We start from the raw sequence: 23,280 nt of genomic DNA, 5'->3' as shown, positions 1-23,280 counted from the left end.
ACTAGGTGTTAGTTTATTTTTGCATACATAGTTTGTGGTTTGGCATTGATTTTTATGGAGCATGATTTTGTAATTTTAAGTTTAAGATAATTACTATTTTTGAGATCAATTTTTCAAATAAACTGAATCAAGACCTCCATCATAGACATGAATTACCATATATACCAGCTATCTACCATCACCTGACACTGCAAACAGTGAACATACCAAGAAATAATTAATAAAACAAACAATATAGACCCTGATCTGTTGGCACATTATGTGATGGCAGATCAGAGTCTATGTTGTTTGCAGTTAGACTTGACTAATAAGTAAACATATATGGTACATAATATTAGGACTTGTTATTAAAGTACAGGTAGTTCTTCAAAGTTACAAAAGTCAAAAACTATATTTAAAACTGAATGTATCCAGAAAGTCATGAATTTGCAATAATTGTTGTACTTATTTAAAGTACTGTTACATGATGGTCCAGGAACTTTGTGGTGATTTAGTGGTTTGCATGCCCAACCCATGACTGAAAAGGTGTTTCAAACCAGCCTGGGTCAGCTACCATAGTGTGTCATTGGGCAACACACTTACTTATGATTACCTCATCGTTAAATAGCCACCATGTTTTGCTGTGATTCCAAGCACAAAAACCAAACCAAGCATGACATTTCATGAAATATTGGTCCTTCATGTTTTGTAGCCCAGTATGTCCAGAGTGTGCAGACATACTCTGAAGCTGAGAAAAATGTCTGTCTGTGACAGTTGGTTGATTAAAGGGTCCTAGAGATTTACTTCTTTAAATTAGTATGGCTTAAAGGACATTGAAATTGGCTGTATGGAGATGCAAGGCATGTTAAATTCAGGGGATCTCTCAAGCAGCTTTGACAGATGTATGTATCCATGTATGCATTCATCTGCACACAGTTATAGATGTACAAAGATTAGTCTTCCCCATGGTTTATTTTAGAAGTGAAAATATATGGGGAAATTCCTCGCTCCATAAAAAGGTGAATTTTCTCAGTATCGGAGAGATTTTAGAAAGATAATGGGGAGCTTGAAAATTTAATGTGCATTTTGTTGAAGTTTCAGCACATTATATTTTGGAAATTAACCTAAATTCCACAATTATACATCAAAGAATAGACCCATTCTATCATAAGGGTATTGGTTCTCCACATGCATTAATAGGTAGAATGAAATGGACAACCTCTCTGGTGGCCTAGTGGTTAGAGCATCTACCTCGGATACGGGAGGTTGTGTGTTCGATCCTTGGTCAAGTCATACCAAAGACTTACAAAAATGGTACTAATGGCTGCTTTGCTTGGTGCTCAGCATTAAGAGGTTAGTGTTAGGACTGGTCGGCCTGGTATCAGTATGATGTGACTAGGTGGGACATCATGCTACATGTCTGCAGCATGTTGCCCCAGTGCTAGACATCACTATAAACTGTTACATTGCAGACATCGTAGCTATGTTAAAAATCCAAATCACACACACACACACACACACACACACAATTAAATTGACAGACCTTTGACTTATTATGCAAGGGCAGTTCTCTGTTAATGCTGTTCATTCTTTGTGTGTATCTTATATGAAGATAAATGCAGCATGTATGTATGTTTTATATACACAGTGTTTCCCTTTACCCTCATTTGTGCTTCAGGGACCCCCAAAATTTTAATTGGACCCCCAGTTTCGATAGCAAAATTTGTTTTTTGCTAAATCTGACCCCAAATTCTGACACCATGGAGATTTTTGACTCTCAGTCTTTTACCCCTAGTGGATACACACACACACACACACATATATATATATATATATATATATATATATATATATATATATATATATATATATATATATATATATATATATATATATATATATATATATATATATATATATATATAAAATCCAAAAGTGATACATGCAAACAAATTGGGGGGGGCCAGAGTGGCCGAGTGGTCTAAAGCTCTCACTGTTATGAATCATTGCCATCTCACCTGTCTGTGTGGGTTAAAGTCTTGGTTTCAGCCAATGTGGGTATGTGAGAAAGCTTGCCAGTAGCTTCATGTGGGTCGGTGGTTCTTTCCAGGCTTTTAACAGGTTCTTCCTCCACCATTTATACTGGCCGCCAGGTATAGCCCTATCTTGTGCTGAAAAATGGCGTTAAACCCTACAACAACAACAACAACATCAACAAACAAATTGAGGGCTTGGCGTAATCACCCTGTCAAAATCTACATTATTACAGCAGTTGTCATAGGATAACCCATTTTGGGGGACCAATTACAACTTGGTCTGGAGGTGGACTGGGGTGACCTTTCTTGACTTTAACTTGTAATGGCCCCAAAACACTTATATTGCAGGATCTTAATGAAAGGCCTACTAGGTGACTCCCCCCACCACCAGTTTGTGTGAAAAAAAACCTGAATGGAGTATATCTGTTTTCATGCTTAACTGACACCATATGTACTCACTTATAAGTCCAGTCAAAACTGTAAACACCAAATATCCAGTTATGCTGTAGCAGAATGTGTCAACGGATATGAGTCTGTGCAGTTTGTAATTTGACTTATTTCATAAATTAATATATATTGTATTAAATAGTGTATTGCACTAGTTAGGTTACTGCTTAATGCAAACCCAGATGATAACACTGTAGACCTAGATCTACAGATCTGAGTCAACAGTGTTCATGTTACCTATGACATAATGTGAAATGTATTCATCATGATTTACACTGAAGTTGGATGTGAAGAAATATGATTGTTTTAGTTAATCAGAGCCAGACAGGGTAATCTTTCGATATTGAAGTGTGCAAGTTGATGCAGGAGTTGTGTCCATTTGCATTGGACAAAACAGTCTGTTCACATCAATAGGGGTGCTCATTCAGATATGTGAAATTTCTACAAAACAAATATCACATTCTACAAGGCTGCAATTGTTTCTCAACTTGAATACTTTTTAGCTTAATTGGTCATGGGTCAGAAGAATGGCCTGTTGTCTGTTGTCTATCATCAATCCAAGCATTAACTCAAGTTTTATTGTTACTCCTGAACTTCTAGAAGGACTGTCATGAAACATTGCATGCACAGTAATCCCAAGGTCTGGATGGTCCTAAATGCAAAATGTTGCCTCTATATATCCAATATAACAGTGGCCATCTTGAAAATCTTATTATAGATACTTCTCCTGAATAGATGATTGTGTCAACAAGATTTTCAATAAAAGACTCCTTGTCATGTCTCCTTGGTCCTAAATAAAAATCATGACCTCCAATATGGCCACCATGGTAACCATCTTGAAACTTATTATTGATACTGATAGATAGATAGTCATATCAGTGTTTTCACCAGAAGAATTCTTATAATATGTACTTGGTTCTAAATAAAAATGGTACCAATATTTCCTCCAAGCTTGTTATTTGTATTCCTGCTAAACAGATGATATATTGGCATTGGGTTTTCACTAAAAGACATAAAATAATGTCTTCTTGGTCTTAGATGAAAATGATGATTCTAGTCTTTACATACAATATGACCACCACACCTGCCAGTTTGAAAATCCTGTTAGCAACCAAGAATATCTGATAGTTTCAACACTAAATTCATGTTGGCAGTAGAGCACATGTTCTTTTGAGGGATTCTTTTTTCTTGATGACCTCTTAACTCACTGCAAATGGATGTACTTTCTAAACTTTTTAGATCTTCTCTGAAAGTACAATTTTTTTTAGACTGGTCCTCATTTAGCTGAAGTTGTGGTTCTTATGCGATGGCAGATCTGGGTCTGTGCATTTTGTTGTTGTTGTTGTTGTTGTTGCTGTGGGGTTTAACGCCATTTTTCAGCACAAGATAGGCCATACATGGCGGCCAGTATTAATGGTGGAGGAAGAACCCGGAAAAACCCGGAAAGAACCACCGACCCACGAGAAGCTACTGGCAAGCTTTCTCACATAACCACATTAGCCGAATCCGAGACTCGAACTGACGCAGACAGAGGTGAGATGGCAATGATCCGTAACGGTGAGCGCTTTAGACCACTCGGCCACTCGGGGCCCCACCTGTGCATTTTGTAGTTGGACCCGACTTATAAGTGAGTATATATGGTAAGAGCCATAAGAGGCGATAACAGGCAATAGTTCATTAAATTATATGTATTCAAGCTTGCATTCTTAATTCTTAATAACCCTCTTAAATTTAATGTCTCTTTGGTTTCCTTATAAACTTGGTCAAATTATTGTCTCATGTTTAGTGAGCCGCCTGAGTGGCCAAAATGACCTACCAGTACATAAAAAAAGATTCCATTCTCTCAGTTCCGTTTTATATTGCTAAAATATTTAAAGTGTACAGCTTGCATGGTCATGTGTTTTGCTGACCTGGTAAAGATCCACCTGATCTTAATCTTATTTTGAGTACATGTTTTTAAATAATATTGAAAGTTATAATGAAATTAATACAGGTGTGTTCATTGCCAACAAATTCAATAACAGATGTCATTGTTCAGAAGTTGATTGTACATACCTTTAAATGGTGATTATTTACTGTATATCCTTATTGTTTTGGATTGTCATTAATTATATGCTCCCCAAAACCATATATGGCAAAAGCTATTGTTACAGTACATGGAGATTTTGGGATGAGGTCAACCTGATGGTGTGATCCATTGCAAACTCAGTTAAATGTCATGTGATGTGATGTCATAATGAAAGCTATGCATGTTGAAAAGGAACAATTGTACTACCTTATATTGTAACGATTATACCTGATAGTCTCTTTTCCCAAGAAAGAATAACACCTGTCCACCATTGTAAAATTCCATAACAATCCATCATTTTTGTCCGTGATTTTCATCATGACACTTCTGGTGTAGAGCATTCAGTAAACAGGATTGATAGATTTGGTTAAACTATATTAGTATTAAAGTTGAGAACAGCAATTAATATTTAATTTAGTGAGTAAATGCACCTACATAACCACATTGACCGTCACTATAGCGAATATCACTGTGACGTCATAGGGCATGATCACATGGGGTGGGGGGTCCTTGTCTGATTGGCAGAAAGACCATAGGCTTACTGCACATTTGATTGTATATGCTTGCTTACCAGAAGTTTTATATTTATATATATATATATACACTCACACACACACACACACACATTGAAATTTATTGCAGTAATCATTGATCACGATAAGTCTTTTTTATAAAGACTTGCAGTTAAAGCACTTAAAAACCAATACACCCACCTTGAGATGTATAAATTTTTCATTCCAATGAAATGGGCCTTGTGGAGTTTCCTTTTGATGAAAATTTATGCAAGTAGCATATCACTGATACAGCATACATACTTCACATATATTTTATTTATATCAAATGATATTATACATATTTGTGCTTTAAATGGAAAGCAGAAAGGATTGCGATCAAATTGTATATCATGTTAAATTCATTAAGAAAATGTGGATAATTTATACCTTTTATCATTCTTTTCATACTCACTAATGATTAATGAGTGGAAATGTATCATTAATCTATAGACCTAAAAGTAACAGCATGCAGTTCCAATGTTTATATATATTCCACATGTGTGGATCACAATTTGATATACCAACAGTATAACAATGATATACCAACAGTATAATAATGATATATCAAATTGCGTTATACCCAAACTTTACAAGCCGTGTTATTTTTAGTGTGTGTGTGTGTGTGTGTGTATGTGTATATATATATATATATATATATATATATATATATATATATATATATATATATATATATAAGTTCTTGACCATTTGTAATGATGTGTCCATCAGCAGCATTTGACCTCTCTTAACAGGTGGATTATCCCTTCTGGGCTCTCCATTTCAAGCATGTAGGCTGCATATCAGTCAACATATGTACTGTATCAGACCTATGTGCAGGATAATTGAATAATGACCCTTAAGCTTGTTAATTCCACAACTTTAGGGCTGGTCAAGTGGCCAAGTAGCCATAAAAAATGTTTTATTGCTAACCCAGTCTTTCATCTGCCATTAGTGATATGGAAAGCCCACCCCTTTATTGACAAAAATGGTCCCGTCCTTCAGGCAATGAGCAAGAAAGGCTAGCCCCCTGTTATGTGTTAAGGGCATAAAGGGATCATTATAGACTCTAAAGGTAAGACCAGGTCAGACAGAACATGAGTAGGAACATACAATACTGCAGGTCAGGTTTTGAGCTGGACAGTGTAATAGTGAAGGCAATCATTTTGCACTGCAATAATCACAGGTTCAGACACTGGTGTTTTCATATGTAAGGTACAGTCTGGTCTTGTATCTGACTTGGTTGCATCTATTATAATACCTCAAATAGGAACAATTTATCCAACTTTTTTAAGTGGCAACAATATATAGCAATTAGACTGTGAATACATGCTCCTCAAGGCAGACTGGTTTTCCTGTGCCTTCAAAACCGCTACACTGCTCAAGTTACAGGGTGTTAGTACTTAGAGTAAGGAAACTTTTAATTTGATATTAACTTTATTGAACTCATTTTTCTCTAAGGATGAAATTTTTATACTAAATGCAGTAGGTCTGAAACAATATTGGGATACATATGAACTCTGAAATTAAACTTTCATTAAAAAAAATTGTTTATGTCAACTAACAGAGGTGTACTCCAAGTATCATTGTTTCAGTAAGATTTTGAGCTTCAAGTTTAGTTTTTTTTGCTTAAAAGGTTTTAAGAAAGTGCTTTTTTTGTGGACATCTACTCATTGGTTTTTGGAAAACAGTTTTGTTTTGTTCAGGTACCAGGAAGTATGGCTCTAATGTAGTTTAACATTCACCAACAATGAGGAAGTGCCTTGATTGTTCAGATTGATTTTCTTAGGAACAGTACTTAAATTTCAGGACAATTACAATGCACATTCAACGACCAAAAAAGAAACCAAACAATGTTATCAAAATTTTCTTGCATGTGATACATTATTAATACATCAATAATACATTATTGATACATTATTAACACATTATTAGCACATTATTAATACATTATTAATACATTATTAACACATTATTAATACATTATTAATACATTATTAATACATTATTAATACATTATTAACACATTATTAACACATTATTAATACATTATTAACACATTATTAATACATTATTGATACATTATTAATACATTATTAATACATTATTAATACATCATTAATACATTATTAACACATTATTAATACATTATTAATACATTATTAACACATTATTAATACATTATTGATACATTATTAATACATTATTAATACATTATTAATACATTATTAACACATTATTAATACATTATTAATACATTATTAACACTGACCACACAATTCTTAATACGGATTGATAAAACTCATACGATTCATGCACAAGTACATTTCATTTTTGAAAAATGTCATTATGTACTGACATTAACTTATTAACCCCTGGAGGTTTTTGTTGTTTTCGCCTGAAATTCGAGTAGGAAACACATTTTGAAAGCTATTTCTGAATAGATTCGAAAACACCAAATCCCCAGTGATCTTTCAATACTGCCTCGTTTTCATTGGCTATTTGACTTGCTCATGAGTCTAAGGGTAAAAGTTGGAGTTTGTTTTTTTTTGCTAAATGAAGCCATTATTTTTATATAGAGACCACTCTTTATTCCAAATGCCCATCTTATCCTACTTTTTGCAAAGACTCGTCTGTCTGTTTGCAGTTCATACCAGTTTGCCTTAGATCTGAGACCAAAAAGTCTAAAATCCGGACACAAAATCAGATTTTGACCACGGGCGAATTTTGGGTACAAAAATGTCGGGTCCAAAAAATGAGGTTTTTTATCTGTATTTTGTAGTGCAACTAGATATTCCAAATTATTTGGTATCATTGTAGAGCTACATCTGTCTACCTTTCTATAATACCACCCACTTTAGTGTATCATGCATGACCATGATGCTTCAGATCTCGGCAGTAGGCTACTACCTCCTTCCCCGTTAAGTCATCGCTAGGGGTTAATGTGTTAATGAGTTAAAACCATTAATATTAGCACCTGCCAACATAACATACCTTACATGTGCAACACCCGGTGGTTAGGCAAAGGGAGATAACTTTTCATGACTAATAATGGTATCTCAGATGAAGCACATACGGGGGTCAGTATTGCATATAGACAGCTGGAGTTCTTAAAAATTGAGGTTTTGCAGACTTTTGAAAATTAGAAGAAATTTCTGGTACTCCATACATTTGATAAAATCCATTATGCTGAAGTCCCATATACATAATATGATTGAGGTGGCATTTAGTATAGTTTCTCAGTGCAGATTAGACTGCAGAATTTGATACCAATTTCATCTGGAGGTTCAGTTTTCTTGCTGGATTTCTGAAAATAATGTATCAGTCTATTGCCACTTGTTACAGATATAATTTTTTGAAAAATGCACCAGTGACAGTGTATAGTTTATAAAATGCTTACTTTGATTTTTCCATTTGATTGTTTTAAAATTGCTTTACCCACCAATATTTTTGGGTCATGTTTGAAATGTGTTTTCTTTGAAACATCCATACCAGAAATACCTTAAGTTGGGAATTTGAGTCTCTGTTTTATGGTTTTATTATAATAATAAAAAATTCTGTACTTGTGGTGCATTTAAAAATCATTAGCAAGAAACGTATCCTCAGTAGCAGTGGTCCATATATACTCACTTATAAGTCAAGACCAACTGCAAACTGCACAGACCCAGCTCTGCCATTGCAAAATGTGCCAGCAGATCTGGGTCTGTGCAGTTTGTTAGGAGTGATCAATATAACACACAATATGGTCTGCAGGCGCATGCTTCAAAGGGAAGATCAGGATCTTTTGTTTTCAATTTGACTTGACTTATCAGTGATTATATAAGGTAATTACAAATTATAAAGTGGACTTGAAAGGAGATTAACTTATAATGAGGGATATTATACAGTGTTCCCTCATTATAACACAGTAAATGGGAGCCAAAGAGTATGCTGCCTTATAGTGAAACCACCTTTCAAGAAAATACATGTTACATACCACTTAATGAAATTGGGTCCATGATCATACTTGCCTTATAATAGAAACTGTACTATAAAGAAAGGCCTTATAACTTGAACCACATTGTAATAAATGGCATTATAACAGGAACTGTGTTACAAATGAAGAGCCGTATAACAGTAACTCCTATAATAACAGGCCTTTTAACAAAAAGTGCTATAATGAAGGGCCTTATAACAGGTACTGTGTTATAATTGAAGGGCATTATAACGGTAACGGTTATAATGAAAGGCCCTGTAATAGAAAACAATTTATAATAACAGGGCTTTTAACAGAAAGTGTTATAATGAAGGGCCTTTTAACAAGTACTGTGTTATCATAAAGGACATTATAACAGGAACAGCGGCATAAAATAAGGGCCTTCTAGTTGGTCTGAGCAGGTGCTCACTCATTGAACAAATCTCTTCTGAATAAGAAATTATGGTTAAATACAACCAGGTCAGGAGTATTGGACCAGTATTTTCCCTCTTGATGATGTGATGGACAGATTTAGGGGCAGTTTTTGAGACTGTTTATCTGGAGTCTAAATGTTCTGATAGCCCTATCTTGTTACTGGGGAATGTTATGAGCTTGTCCAAATGATGGATGAGGCGAGACTGCCAGCATACCATGGGGCTGATGAACTGACTGATGGGGATGGGCTACTGACAGCAGAACAGCACTGATACATATCACTGTCTGGTCATTCCAATGCTGGGAGTAAATTGCCATTTTCCCAGTCTTTAAACTGTGAACTAAAAGAAAAACAATTAACTTGAAAAACATTTGCCTTATGAGTTTGACAGGCATGAAGAATTGTTGCAGATTAGCACTTTTCATATTTTTGACCTGTATTTGGAAGATTTCAGCATTGGTCATTTTGACAAGCATAAGGATTTTCAATCTAATTTGTTTTTAAAGAATTCTGTTTATGCATGGTATTGTTGAAAAGTGTAATATAGGAAAAGAACATCAAATCTCAGCTTTCCTCTTTGACTTGCATTATCTGAAAAAATGTCTTCATTCATTTATGTTAGGCATTAAGGTTTCACTTTAGCTTTCATATCATATACAAATGTGGCCATTAGCACACATAATATTAATGTGTATTTATTATATATACTGTAACATAAATCAACATTATATAGAATATCCTTTTTTTCAATAGCTTTTTTCTAGACTAGCATACAGTATATACCCTCTTGTAAGTCAAGTCATACTGCAAACAACAAAAATTCTGATCTGCCATAGCTTATAATGCACCTGCAGATCAGGGTCTGTGTTGTATATTTTACTGATTACTCCTAAAAAAACTGCACAGATCCTGATTTGCCAGCACCTTATGTGACAGCAGATCTGGGTCAGTGCAGTTTGCAGTTGGATTGCCGTATAATCTCATAAGTATGGTACTATATGCTAATGTCTTTGCTTCTGCTGAAATACAGACAGAATTGCTTAAACCTTTTAAATTGCCAGGGAATTTTTTTTTATAAAGAACAGATGGGACTTTAAGATTATAAACTGCCTGATTTTTTTTATCATGTGGCAATGGCTCTTACTTTCTGACCCTACATTCACTTTCTTTTATTAAAATGAATTATTTCAGAGCCTGTTAATAGAATGTACAAATGCAGGAATCATGTATATTCTAAAATTTCTTACCCAGAAATCAACTGAATGTGCATAAATTTTGTATTATATTTTCGAGCCTTGCTATTATTTATTCATTGAATTCCCTCCAAAACCAAGGGGGGGGGGGAGGGTTTAGAGATCCTCCTCAGTTTCAGGATCCAAACCCGAATTATTCACTTTTGTGTTGTGGTCCCATGGTAGCTCAGTTAGTTGTTGCTGTTGCTGTAGGGTTTAATGCCACTTTTCAGCACAAGATAGGCTATTTATGGCGGCCAGTATTAATGGTGGAGGAAGAACCCGGGAAAACCTCGGAAAGAAGCACCAACCCACGAGAAGCTACTGGCCAGCTTTCTCACATACCCACATTGGCCAAATCCAAGACTCAAAACCACACTAACAGAGGTGAGATGGCAGTGATCTGTAACAGTGAGCGCTTTAGACCACTTGGACATTTGGGGCCCTGTGCTCAGTTAGTAGAGGTGTCTGACTTGTAATCAAATGGTTGCAAGTTTGATACCCACTCAGAGCAGCTACCACAAAGTGTCCTTAAGAAAGGTAATTTCACTCCAATTTCATTAGAATTGTATAGCTGTTAATGTGTTTAAAAGCACCATTAAAACCACAAAAAAACTATAAAATCAAATTACTTTAGTATCTCTCATGTACACTATAATATTCAAGGATTGGCCCCTTTTGAATATCAAAGCTGTAAATGAATTTGTATGTTAGTATTTCAGCAGAGATGTATTTAGAACATATAAAAGTCTAGGTGCAGTCATGCTGTGAACATGTATGATATAATGATATATATGATTTTAACAATGACAGAATTTGCTGGAAATTTGTTGTGGGACCAGTTAAAGAGCTGTGGTTTGGACCCTGATAAAGGAATATAATCCGTAGGGGTTCCCTTAATGAGGTACGGTTGATCCACTTAGTTGGAGCTAAGACCCTTTATCAGCCTCCAGCCCCAATGCAGGCAAAACTGAAAAGATTTGGAATGGGAACCTCTTGGATGGAAGATGTGATAAGCTTGTTGTTTATGAGGCAAATGGAATCTTATCTGAAATGCACACCATTTTGTGCAGGATATTCCAAACATCTTGGTTCCAGTTTTATTTGTATAGATCTTTATAGATTTGTGGTAGTATCATATCCCATCAGGCTTTTTGTTATTATCAGGCAAATGTAAAAGTAATTCCAAGCACCTTGTTTTAAATGCACCATGTTTGTCTATTTGTGCTATGACATGCTTTTTCTGCTTAGAGAGATACAATAAAAATGAAATCTTTCACTGCTCAGTTTGAATATTGGAACTCATCTTCATAAAAAGAGGTTCTCAAAAATGTATATGACCTCCAACTGTTTTAGATTTCCATTTAGGGAAGGGATGAGAAATATCGATGGCTGACAGTTTGTATAACCATGCTGGATCCATGGGATTTAATTATGACTTCTTCATTTAAAAAGGAATTGCCTTATCTCCCAAAAAAGATTTTTAAAAACAGACTTTTCTGAGCTAATGAAAAATAATTGGTTAATGATTGAACTGAGAATGATTTTTCAAAGAAATATTTTGAGATTGATTTTGGCCACTCGAGGTTGTATTTGGCAGGAAGGAAATATTAATGGATATGTATTGATTTTTTAAATATTCTCCTTGTGCTTCAAGTGGAGGCATACAGATTGGTTCTGTCTATCATTTCCTCCATCCATTTATCTCTCCAGATAAACTTGTTAGCAAGATTGCACGCAATCTAGTTAGCATTCCTGACAATTTGGTAGGCATATATGTATCCATATGTAAATGACCAGATAAAATTCAGGTCATCGCTAGAAAAATAACCACAAACCCCCCACATTGTGGTCTTACACTTTTTTTTTAAAGAGTAATTTTCTTAGCGTGCTTAAGGAAAAACCACTTTACGAAGACAAAGAAAAATTGTTTTGCATATTTATATTCATAAGTAGAGGTCATGTTTAGATCTTCAGGCAGTTACAGCAGTTCTTCAGTTTTTAAAAGCATATTTTTGAACTTTTTTTATACTTGGACTTCTTTCACAAAAACTTTGTTAGCCTGATAGAACAAAACCAACTTGAAGTTGACAAAATGAAATATGGTGAAATCTTGATTAGATTTTCATGTCATTATCCATTATAGCAATTTTTCTAACTTGTTTCTTAATTTTTTTTTACTTGGAAGGATTTTTGGTTTTTTAGTCTGCAGTGGGAACAGGATATGTGTTTTACAAAATACAAATCCAGTTTTCAACATAAAAGATATTTTCTTCTTTCGGAGACTGAAGGCAAATTATATATGCAGATCAGTCTTATATATACTTAAGAGTCTTCCAGCTCTCCTGTGTCTTAAAACTGGATCCAATATAAGGGACCATATATACTCAATTATAAGTTCAGTCAAACTGCAAAAACCAAAGATCCTGATATGCCATGGTGTAGTGTGTCTGCAGATTAGGGTCTGTACTGTTTGTTCTACTGATTACTCCTATCAAATTGTACAGATTCAGATCTTCTGGCACATTATGCTCCAACAGATTGTGGTCAGTGCAGTTTGCAGTTGGACTCAAACTTATAAGTGAGTATATGAGTAGTTCGTATTTCTTAATGCTCAACTTAATGCATAATAACTATCACATGATATAAGATACCTGGAATCCAGCTGCTAGCAATTAGCATTTCATGATCACCAGTTTTTGTTCTAAGATTGTGATTCCTAACCACTTCACAGTAATGTAATAGGATAGAATAATTTATTGCTCTTACATTTTAGATTGGGTTCTTCCATTAGTTAATTCATTGTGTAATTTTGCATGTGCATGATGATGTGGTACTCAGTTATCGTCATCGGCTGAAATTACTGTTTAATGCTCAGCTTAGTATAAACAAAACATGCATCCTATCAGCGTCTTGTCGATTGATGTCGTTGTATGTAACATACCAATTTATAATGTACTGGCAGATTATATGATCTTCTGTTCCTTCTACTTGTTATATAGTCTTGGACTGCGTAGACTGTATCCGCTGAGAGAGTTTGTAGATACCAATGTGGGGAAAATATGGTAAAAGTTATCACATTCTTGATTGTTTAGATCAGGCTGTCAAACTTGTGACTGGTGACCTTCATACTGTATGGCACACGGCCATGATGTCAGTCCTTTTGAAGATATTTATTCTTCTTTTCTGTATTGCTTTCTGATGATGTTTTATATATCTACCACATTATTTTATTTTACAGTATTATTATAACTATGAAATAAGAATGTTATTAGTATCACGTGTGTGTGTGTGTGATTTGGATTTTTAACGTAGCTTTTAACAATTTTTTAGTCATATCGCTATGATGTCTGCTGTGTCACACTTTATAGTGATGTCTAGCACTGGGGCATCATGGCACAGACATGTAACATGATGTCCCACACATTATCCTGACACCAGGCTGACCAGTCCTAACATTAACCTCTTAATGCTGGGCACCATGCGAGGCAACTGTTAATACAATTTTTGTAAGTCTTTGATATGACTCAGCCGGGGATGGAACCCACAACCTCCCGCATCCGAGGCTGACGCTCTAACCACTAGGCCACCAGAGCGGTTATTAGTAACATGTAATAATTGTGTTGGATGTTCATATTTAATTATTAAGCTGTTCTTGTCCATGGGACCATGCCGTTAATAATTTTGTCTGTTTGCCCCCCCCCCCCAATGGGTTGGTGTGAGTGTACAAAGGTACAAATTTACGCTATTCACTTAAAACAGACCATTTTCTTTTACTCCTTTGAACCAAATAATATAAAATAAAAAACTTATATGCCAAAGTTTTGAAAATATTAAGGCTTTTCATACTGGTAGACTTGTTTGCAAAAGTATTTTAAGCCTCTGTTTTTGCAGAAATGTTTTATGCCACTATTTTTGCAAAATTGTGTATTACTCCTGTTTTTGCCACAGATGGTAACCTCTAAAATAGGTTACTGTTGAAAATGGGGGACACATCTTAATGTACAAGTCCACACTTTAAACTTCTTTTCAATGAAATGTGAAATAAACTTGTTTACTTTACTAGTAATCAAAAAGCTGCTGCCAGGAGGGAAGTGGAGTCTGATTATACAGCAATCAGCATAAAACCTCCACATAGTAATAACTTACCTCCACATAGTAATAACTTACTCATTATTGGGCTATAAATGCATGGATTTTCACTCAGTACTTCAGAAATCTTGTCGATTGAAACATAATTGCAGACATAAAGTAATTATTAAATTAACACAAAAAGCATGAAAGAAAGCTTTGTTGAAATGGTTTTACATTGCTCTTGGAATAGACAAAACAGTTTATATTGTACTCACAATACACTCTGTTTCAGTGACCTATACACTACTGATTTTGATATAATTGAAAAAAGTTTGTGTGTGTGTCCCGTTTGAATGTGTTCAAACCAGTATTGTTCATTTGTATTTCCGTTTCAGTTAGTTTTTGTGTGTAAAATGTGTATCATTTTAAGGGTGGCTGTTGTCATTAGGGACAGCAGTTTTTGTATTGCTGTTTCCATCAGTACATGCATACAATTATACTTCCCGACAAAAATGTAATTGTATATATCTTTTAAATAAGAAAATGTATAATCCACGTAGTATAAATATAATCAACCAGTGCTGCTCGTTTCAACACCATATCTCTACTGAACATAATGCATTATTTCATGTTCTAAACTGTCATACAAAATTATGATTTGTTTGTAAAATAGCTATTGAAATAAACATAAATTTTCTCTCCTTTTTTCTTAACTTTGTTACTGAATAACACATCAGAATCAGAAAAGCTTAATTAAATCACTAATGCATAACACAAAAAAAAATATTAAAAAATAAACAAACATTGATTCATTGTTTTTAAACTTATGGAACATATATACAACATTTCTAGATTCTACATACATAATATCAAATCAACTTAGCGAAGCGTAATTTTACGCACTGAACAAAATGTAAGAGATGGTCACTTTCCTACATACACCCCGCTCTGTTTAAAACACGAATCACATATAAGAATGCTTCATCGACATTATTTAATGGGGGGGGGGGGGCAGACAGTTCCATTGGCATTGTCACCCCCAAATATTCAGGGTATATCTATCAGTGATGAAATACAAGGAATTTGTGTATTTTACTGTTCTAAAAGATTCATCAAATTTGATTATATGATTTATACAGTCTGCAGGCTTTAGCACCACTGTAAATAAATATTGGAATGCACATCGATATTCAGATGAACAAATTTAACGCCTGGTACATGGTTTTCAGTAAGAACAGTAATAAGAACAATAACACGGAAATGAAGACTGAACGCCTTTACGCAGGTTCCCCTTGTCCAAATGGCTATTTTTAGAAACTGATATCACTGCTTGTGACGTTTCACAAAGGTAAAAAGTACAAGCGCCATTATGGCTACCCTTTCTTAACAGGTTTGATTCAGAGTCAAGACTTTAAAAAAATGTAAGTGTTTTCACTGGACATGTGCTGAGGTATATATTTTTCTTGTATAAAATTGGCACTGACATTTTCAAGTTTCGTATGATTTATGATGTTACCCCATATACTCATTATGACCTATATTATGAGAAACCTGCCATCAAGGTATACATTTGTTTTTATTAGTGATTTATTAGAGCCACAAATCTTCCTGGGAAAAATACAAAATGTATTTATTGTAACATTGACCATGGCCTTTGACCTATTTGTCCTTTATTATCCTCTGCATCTAGAACAGGCAGATAAGTACTGAGTTGAATTCATTGCTTTAAACCATTTTCACCTACACTGCTGCAGTATATCACAGTTACCATTTCTCTTATGCTTTCATTGAGTGATAAAGGAATATGTTTGCACAGCATTTTCCAGACAGGTATTATGCTCAAGGGAAAATATTATTGTTTTATCAGACATGTCAGAGAGTGTAGAACATAAATGATGTGTATTCCTTTTCTGACCATGAGCTTTAAGGAAACAAGATATAAGACTTGTTACACAAGAGAGAACTCTGGTGTATGTGTGTGGGGGAATTGTATGTACCGGTACACTGTATTAGATTTTTTAGTAGATGCAAGCATACCTATTTCGGCTGACACGTGCAACAATTTTGAAAGAAAATTTAAGTCATGACATTTCCTTCCAAAAGTTAGTTTCCATATAGATTATAACGTTCTTGAAATATACATAAACTTTTCAAATTTGAGAGATCAAGTTAGATCCAATATTTAAAAAACAACTTGTGAAACATTTTAAATAGTTTTTTCCTTTGATACCATATTTTACATAATACGTTGTTTTAATAAGTGCAGACCATCCCTCAATAAACTTGCATAAAATAATAATTACTTTATACAGTAATACCTCGTGCATTCACGTTTCTGGATTTGCGAATTCACGGATTCGCGAAATTTTCATTGGTACCCTTTACGTACATATTTTGTTTATTTTATTGAATTGTACCTTCATTATATGACTTCTGTGACATATGAAGTTTACCTAGTTTACCTTCCTGACAATGACAAAGAAAACGTCAGTCATTAAGTTTACAGTCCCATTCGTTACTTGGTTTTACCTTACTGTGAGTGCAAAAGAAAACTGCAGCCAATGAATTAGTATAGGGCTAATATTAGTATACATGTACCGTACTGTAAATGCGCTAGTGTGGCAAATACCCATTAGGCGATACTGTACTCTATTTTTACGTCAACCATTTATTTCTCTTTTTAAGGGTAATGTATTAAGCTAACTTTTAAATGAAATTAAAGTGCTTTGGGAGCATGATTTGGGTCATATTTAGGGTTTAAACCCAAGAAATAAGCATTTAGTAGTATTTTTAGTGACTTGTACCAAACATTCGCGAGTCCTCCTGATCTGCGACTGGTTCTGGAACCTAACGTCGCGAATGTTCAAGGTATTACTGTATACTCGCTTATAAGCCCATGCCCTTTTAAGCCACCCACCCCACCAGAAAAAAACAATAGTTACAACTTTAAAATGTGCATGACTTGTGCATATTAGCTCACCCATGAGTCCAGTCAAATTGAAAAATCTTTGTTATTGATACTCCATTTCAGTGGATGGTCATCTTCAGTACAGAAGGTCCTGGGGGATCAGATTAGACATGTGATATTGTCTTCAGCAATCTGCAATAACAATATATACTGGTAGTCAACAAGAAAACTTAAAAAGTTTGAAGTTTAGACCTTCTCCTGCAGAGAACCCAACCTCCCTTCTTCCAGGGTTTTATGTTTTTCAGATCATACAAGTACATGTATGTACATTACTAAGCTTACCGCCTCAGTCCTAGTAAGCCTATTGCCTCAGTCCTAGTAAGCCTACTGCCTCAGTCCTAGTAAGCCTACTGCCTCAGTCCTAGTAAGCCTATTGTCTCAGTCCTAGTAAGCCTACTGCCTCAGTCCTAGTAAGCCTACTGCCTCAGTCATGGTAAGCCTACTACCTCAGTCCTAGTAAGCCTATTGCCTCAGTCCTAGTAAGCCTACTGCCCTAGTCTTAGTAAGCCTACTGCCTCAGTCCTAGTAAGCTTACTGCTTCAATCCTAGTAAGCCTACTGCCTCAGTCCTAGTAAGCCTATTGCCTCAGTCCTAGTAAGCCTACTGCCTCAGTCCTAGTAAGCCTATTGCCTCAGTCCTAGTAAGCTTACTGCCTCATTCCTAGTAAGCTTACTGCCTCAGTCCTAGTATGCCTATTGCCTCAGTACTAGTACGCCTACTGCCTCAGTCCTAGTAAGCTTACTGCCTCAGTCCTAGTAGGCCTATTGCCTCAGTCCTAGTAAGCCCCAAAGGGAGTGATACAGCTGCCAGACTGCCTAAATGCATCATAATTATCTTGGAAGTTCTTTAAATGCAATGCTGTCTCATGTCCACTTAACTTTCATGGTTAAATCAGTCTACAAACTTGATCTTGCACATGTTCACCATATCCTATTGTGAGAAAGGATCTACCTCCCATGTGGAAAGGAAGAGTGCTAACTCTTCTTGGATATATATAATATATACACATGTTTTTGTGATAGGGTATTTTTTTTTAACCGTCAGTGTGCATTTGTGATGTGCAGTATAACACACTCATAAAGCATATTAAATGGAGTTAAAAAAAGAAAGTAACATTTGTTTTGCATTAGATTCATTTCATCAGAAGGTATTAATACCTCGTCAGACAATAATTATTAAGGATGATATGTTGGTATTTCTACGCCACAAAAATGTTATGTTTTTCCATTCTGAGTTTTAATCCATCCAAAAGTTATAACTGTGCAAATTATTTTCTTAGAGTAAATTTCAGAAGTGACAAGCAGAACAAAATTCAGTTTATTTTTTCATCAGGTTCTACTGATTACTCATAAAAAACTGCATAGAACCAGATTTGTTGGTGCTTTATGCAGTGGTTGATCTGGGTCTTCTGCAGTTTACAATTGGGCTATTATATATGGAAGTACAAGTGGAATAACGTGTTGCCATGAGACACACTATGGCAGCCATCCGAAGCAGGATTTGAAGGACTCGAGTTACTAATTTCTGCTCCCATAGTAAACTTTTTCAAACATCATGATATTGAAAATTCAAAACCTTTAAATTTCTGAATGCTCATGATCAAACCTATATTTATCCATATAGATACATCCTTGATGATAGAAAACAATAATGAGCAGTGGTATTTTCCAGATCTACACTGTTTGAAACATGTGCTTTCAGTTCTGCAACAAAGAGTCGGGTGCTAATAATTTTAGTAATGAATTTTTCAAACTCAAGTCTGTAAAAGGACTGAAATTACATCAGTAAAACAATGTCTCACAACTTTGTATAAGCTCTCAAAAGATTCTTTTAACTAAAATCACACTTTCATTATCAACCATTTCCTGCCGGCTACCCCATATATGCTCTGTCTGATGTTCACCTATTTCTAGACTGGTTCCCATTCTTCCATATCATTAGTACCATGACTGGTGAAATTACAACACATTGACTGCCAGTCTGGCATGCTAGCCATGTTAAGTACAAGAACTACTTCCACCTCTTTCTGTTTAAGGTGACTTCAAGATAAATGTATCTGTCAAAAATTGGAGACTGTTGCCTTTGTCTTAACTGTCCTGTCTTTTCTCATGACCCCAAATGTCATTCCAGCTAACCTGAATCCCAAGGGTGAGGCCAGAGACCCTCATTAACATCAGGTTCCATTTGACTATCACTTCCAAGAGATTGCCACACTACTCAGTATTGTTTGGCTTTAGTTGTGCTCTTTTCTAAAGCTGATTTTATCTGGTCTCCACAGGAAAGAGCATGTCATACCAATTAGTCAGTACAATCAACCAACAAGCAGTTGCCTTCAGACTTCAGACCATGGTGTCTGATTTGAGGCACACTGGCTGGTATGGTTGCTTACAATTTACCTGTCATACATTACTATATAATAACTACAATGGAGGACTCTTATCTCCTTTCTCGTGCGATCTATTTAAGAATAAACGCTGATCTTTCAAGCTAAGCTATGCAAAGCTTAAAAAATTTGGTACCGATATTTAGCTCAGGCATTTGACTGTGTATCCCTATCCAAAGCTGAACTTAATATCATACCTTTAAGGAATGCCAGACTATTATCCCACGCTACCATTCCACATGGTCTTGATTGCACCCGGTTAATATGCAAGTAAAACCCTGCTGAATGGAATACTGTCCTCTCATTGGTTAAAAGAAAATGATGCCCTGCATTTATTTATAACTTATTATCAGTTGGCCAATGAGAAGGCAGTATTCCATTCAGTACATTGTTCTTGCATATTAAGCAGGCATAATCATGGCCATGTCGAGCAGCAGCGTGGGGAAATGGTCCAGCATTCCTTTGAGATATGATAGTAAGCCAAACTTCGGATACGCATACAATTACAAATGTCTGAGCTAAACATCAGTACCAAATTTATTAAGCTTTGCAAAGCTTAGCTTAAAATACCGGCATTTATTCTTAAATAGGTCTCGCGAGATAGGAGAGAAGTGTCCTCCCTTGTAGTTATTGTATAGTACATTTATGACAGGTAAATTGTAAGCAATGATACATGCCCCTGTGATTTAGGACTGGATTTAATAATTAACTGGTTGTAGAAGTTGATACTTAAGTTAAAAAATAATTTTTGATTTATGTGTATGCTACAGCAATTTCATTACAGTAGCACAATGAGCATAAGAAAAGCTAATGCTTATAAAGGAAATGATAGTAAAGTGCAAGCTTTCATTTGACTTTGTTTAAAGATTAAAATTCAAATGTGATACATATATGCTTATGTCATTTGCTGAGTAAGTTTGTTGGAATATAAAATCCAAAATGTCATTTTGAAGTAGTATTACCGTTTTTTAAAGAGGGGAACAAAGAGGTTAGAGAAGTGTGAGGTCAAGGACATTCAAGCTCAAGAATTGGTTAATTGTAACATCTAACATATTTGTGATATCAGATCATTAGAATTGTACAACCTTCAGCAGATCGCTACATGATGGCTACGCTTGAAGGCAGCAGATATAGTACATTATTCTTGCATGTTCACAACATATCATAACAGTAAGTAGATTTTCTATTGTTCCCAGTGGCAATACCAATGCTGCCATTTATACAGTAATACATGAAGCATGCTGAGACTGCATCTTCTTCTGTCCTATTACGTTTTGAGGCTGAATTAGTTTTGACTGCTTCAGAAATTTTAAATCAGGTTTTGCAAAATAGATTATTAGAATTAATTAATTGAAAAAATTCTGGTGATATTTTATTCTGAAATTAAAATGGAACTATGGAAGCTCAGTTGTCAGTGTTACAGGCTCATAATACCTGCCCAGATAAGCCTGAGTTCGATACCTGTGTGTCCTTGGGACAAGCACATTGTTTCCATTTCCCATGGCATGATACAATCAAAATGCAGCTAAAACCTATGCAAAAGCAGCTTAAATTTTGATAATACTTTTACTACAGCTACTAGTACTACTACTACTACTACTACTCTATTTACTACTACAACAACTGCATGCAGCAATAGTAATAATGACAAAATTAATAGCTCATCAGTCCGGAAGTACTTGGTCTGTCCTGGCCGAATTGTGTATTACCTGCTTAGTTAATAGGCAATGTTAGAATTATGGTGTCATCTTGCAAGGATTGTAGTTTTATTTTTGCATCTTGTCAGTTATTTTTTACAGTAAGAATTAGTCCAACATGGAGCATATATTAAAGTTCAGTAGACTGGTATTTCTAGGAAATTCGTTCATAAGTAAGCTTTGAGCCGTTATGATAGTAGAATATGTTTGCATGGGTTTTAGAGATTTATACAACTGCAAGAATGTTAATGGAAAAATGTATGTATATATATATATATATATATATATATATATATATATATATATATATATATATATATATATATATATATAACTTTAAAGACTTAATTTCCCATGTTTGTATCAAATTGCAAAGATAACCTCAGGTTTCTGTGTGCATTTTCCTTGCTTGAATTTTGAGCATGGGCATAGCAATCAGTGCCACTTTTGGTCAGTCTGGTGTGTTAATCTATTTTTTTTTTTGGTGACAGAATTTCCATTGCTGTCCCAGAATTATTTTTTATTTGTTGGCCTCTGGTAGAGTGTATTATGCTTTATTACCCTGTCTGTTAGTCTGTCTGTCTTTCTCTCTGTCCATTTACCTTTTCTTTTTACAGATAATAACTTCAGTTCTATAGCGCATTCCTTTGCCATATTTTATGGATAGTGTCTCTTAGGAAAACAAAGAAGCCTATTTTTTTATGTGGGGGTGGGGCAAAAGGTCAAATGTCAAGGTATTTGTGACTGAATCAAGAAAAATGGTTTCTGCACCATGTACCTTCACCAAGATTTTGTGGCTGACTAATGCATGTCAGATAAGAAATATTATTTTTTTGTTTTGGTTTTACAAATGATTATGTCACATTTAAATTGAGAGGTTAGATGTAATGGCCATGGGAAGTCTAATAAGAAAATGACCAAAGGTCCAAGTCACTGAAACCCATTGGTCAGTAATTTTTAGTATCAGTCATGCTTTTTCCTTTATTGAGGATTTTTAAACACAGGGCAGGCTTATGCTGAAATCATTCATGCTACTCTTGTTGGTAAAGTACTGCATTTTAAGAAGGTGCGACATTGTAAGGTACTGTATTTTGGAAGAGGTACCACATATGGGAGGACTTGGGATAATGAGATAAATGGATATGAATATTCATTGACCCTTCTTGAATATTCATTGACTCTTTATTTTTGGCAAGACGTATGACATGATAAGTTTTGGCTTCATTGTTATATAGTTACCAGTGAGGAATGGGTCCTTTATAAGTGAACAAAATTAACCATTTTCAACATGTCGTACTGAGACAAAATTAATTTATTATTTAATGATATGAAAACTGACCAGAAGCCTCTTTTCTGCTCTTTTTTACATAGGTGTATTTAATATTTTCTTAAGATTTGAAGAATACTCTATTCTTCCTTATAAACATTTCTGCAAGGTTACTCATCAATGAAAT

General features: G+C 34.9%; 1 protein-coding gene across 1 annotated transcript in view; it reads left to right on the top strand.

Moving 5' to 3' along the window:
- Positions 1 to 23,280, top strand: part of LOC149807757 (muscle, skeletal receptor tyrosine protein kinase-like) — a 164,975-nt gene that overhangs the window by 94,817 nt on the left and 46,878 nt on the right. The gene's annotated exons all lie outside the window — the stretch shown is intronic.

Source organism: Sinohyriopsis cumingii, chromosome 1, assembly GCF_028554795.1.
Source record: "Sinohyriopsis cumingii isolate HCF-2022 chromosome 1, ASM2855479v2, whole genome shotgun sequence".
Taxonomy (NCBI): Eukaryota; Metazoa; Mollusca; class Bivalvia; order Unionida; family Unionidae; genus Sinohyriopsis; species Sinohyriopsis cumingii.
This window is presented reverse-complemented; position numbering and strand designations above follow the sequence as displayed.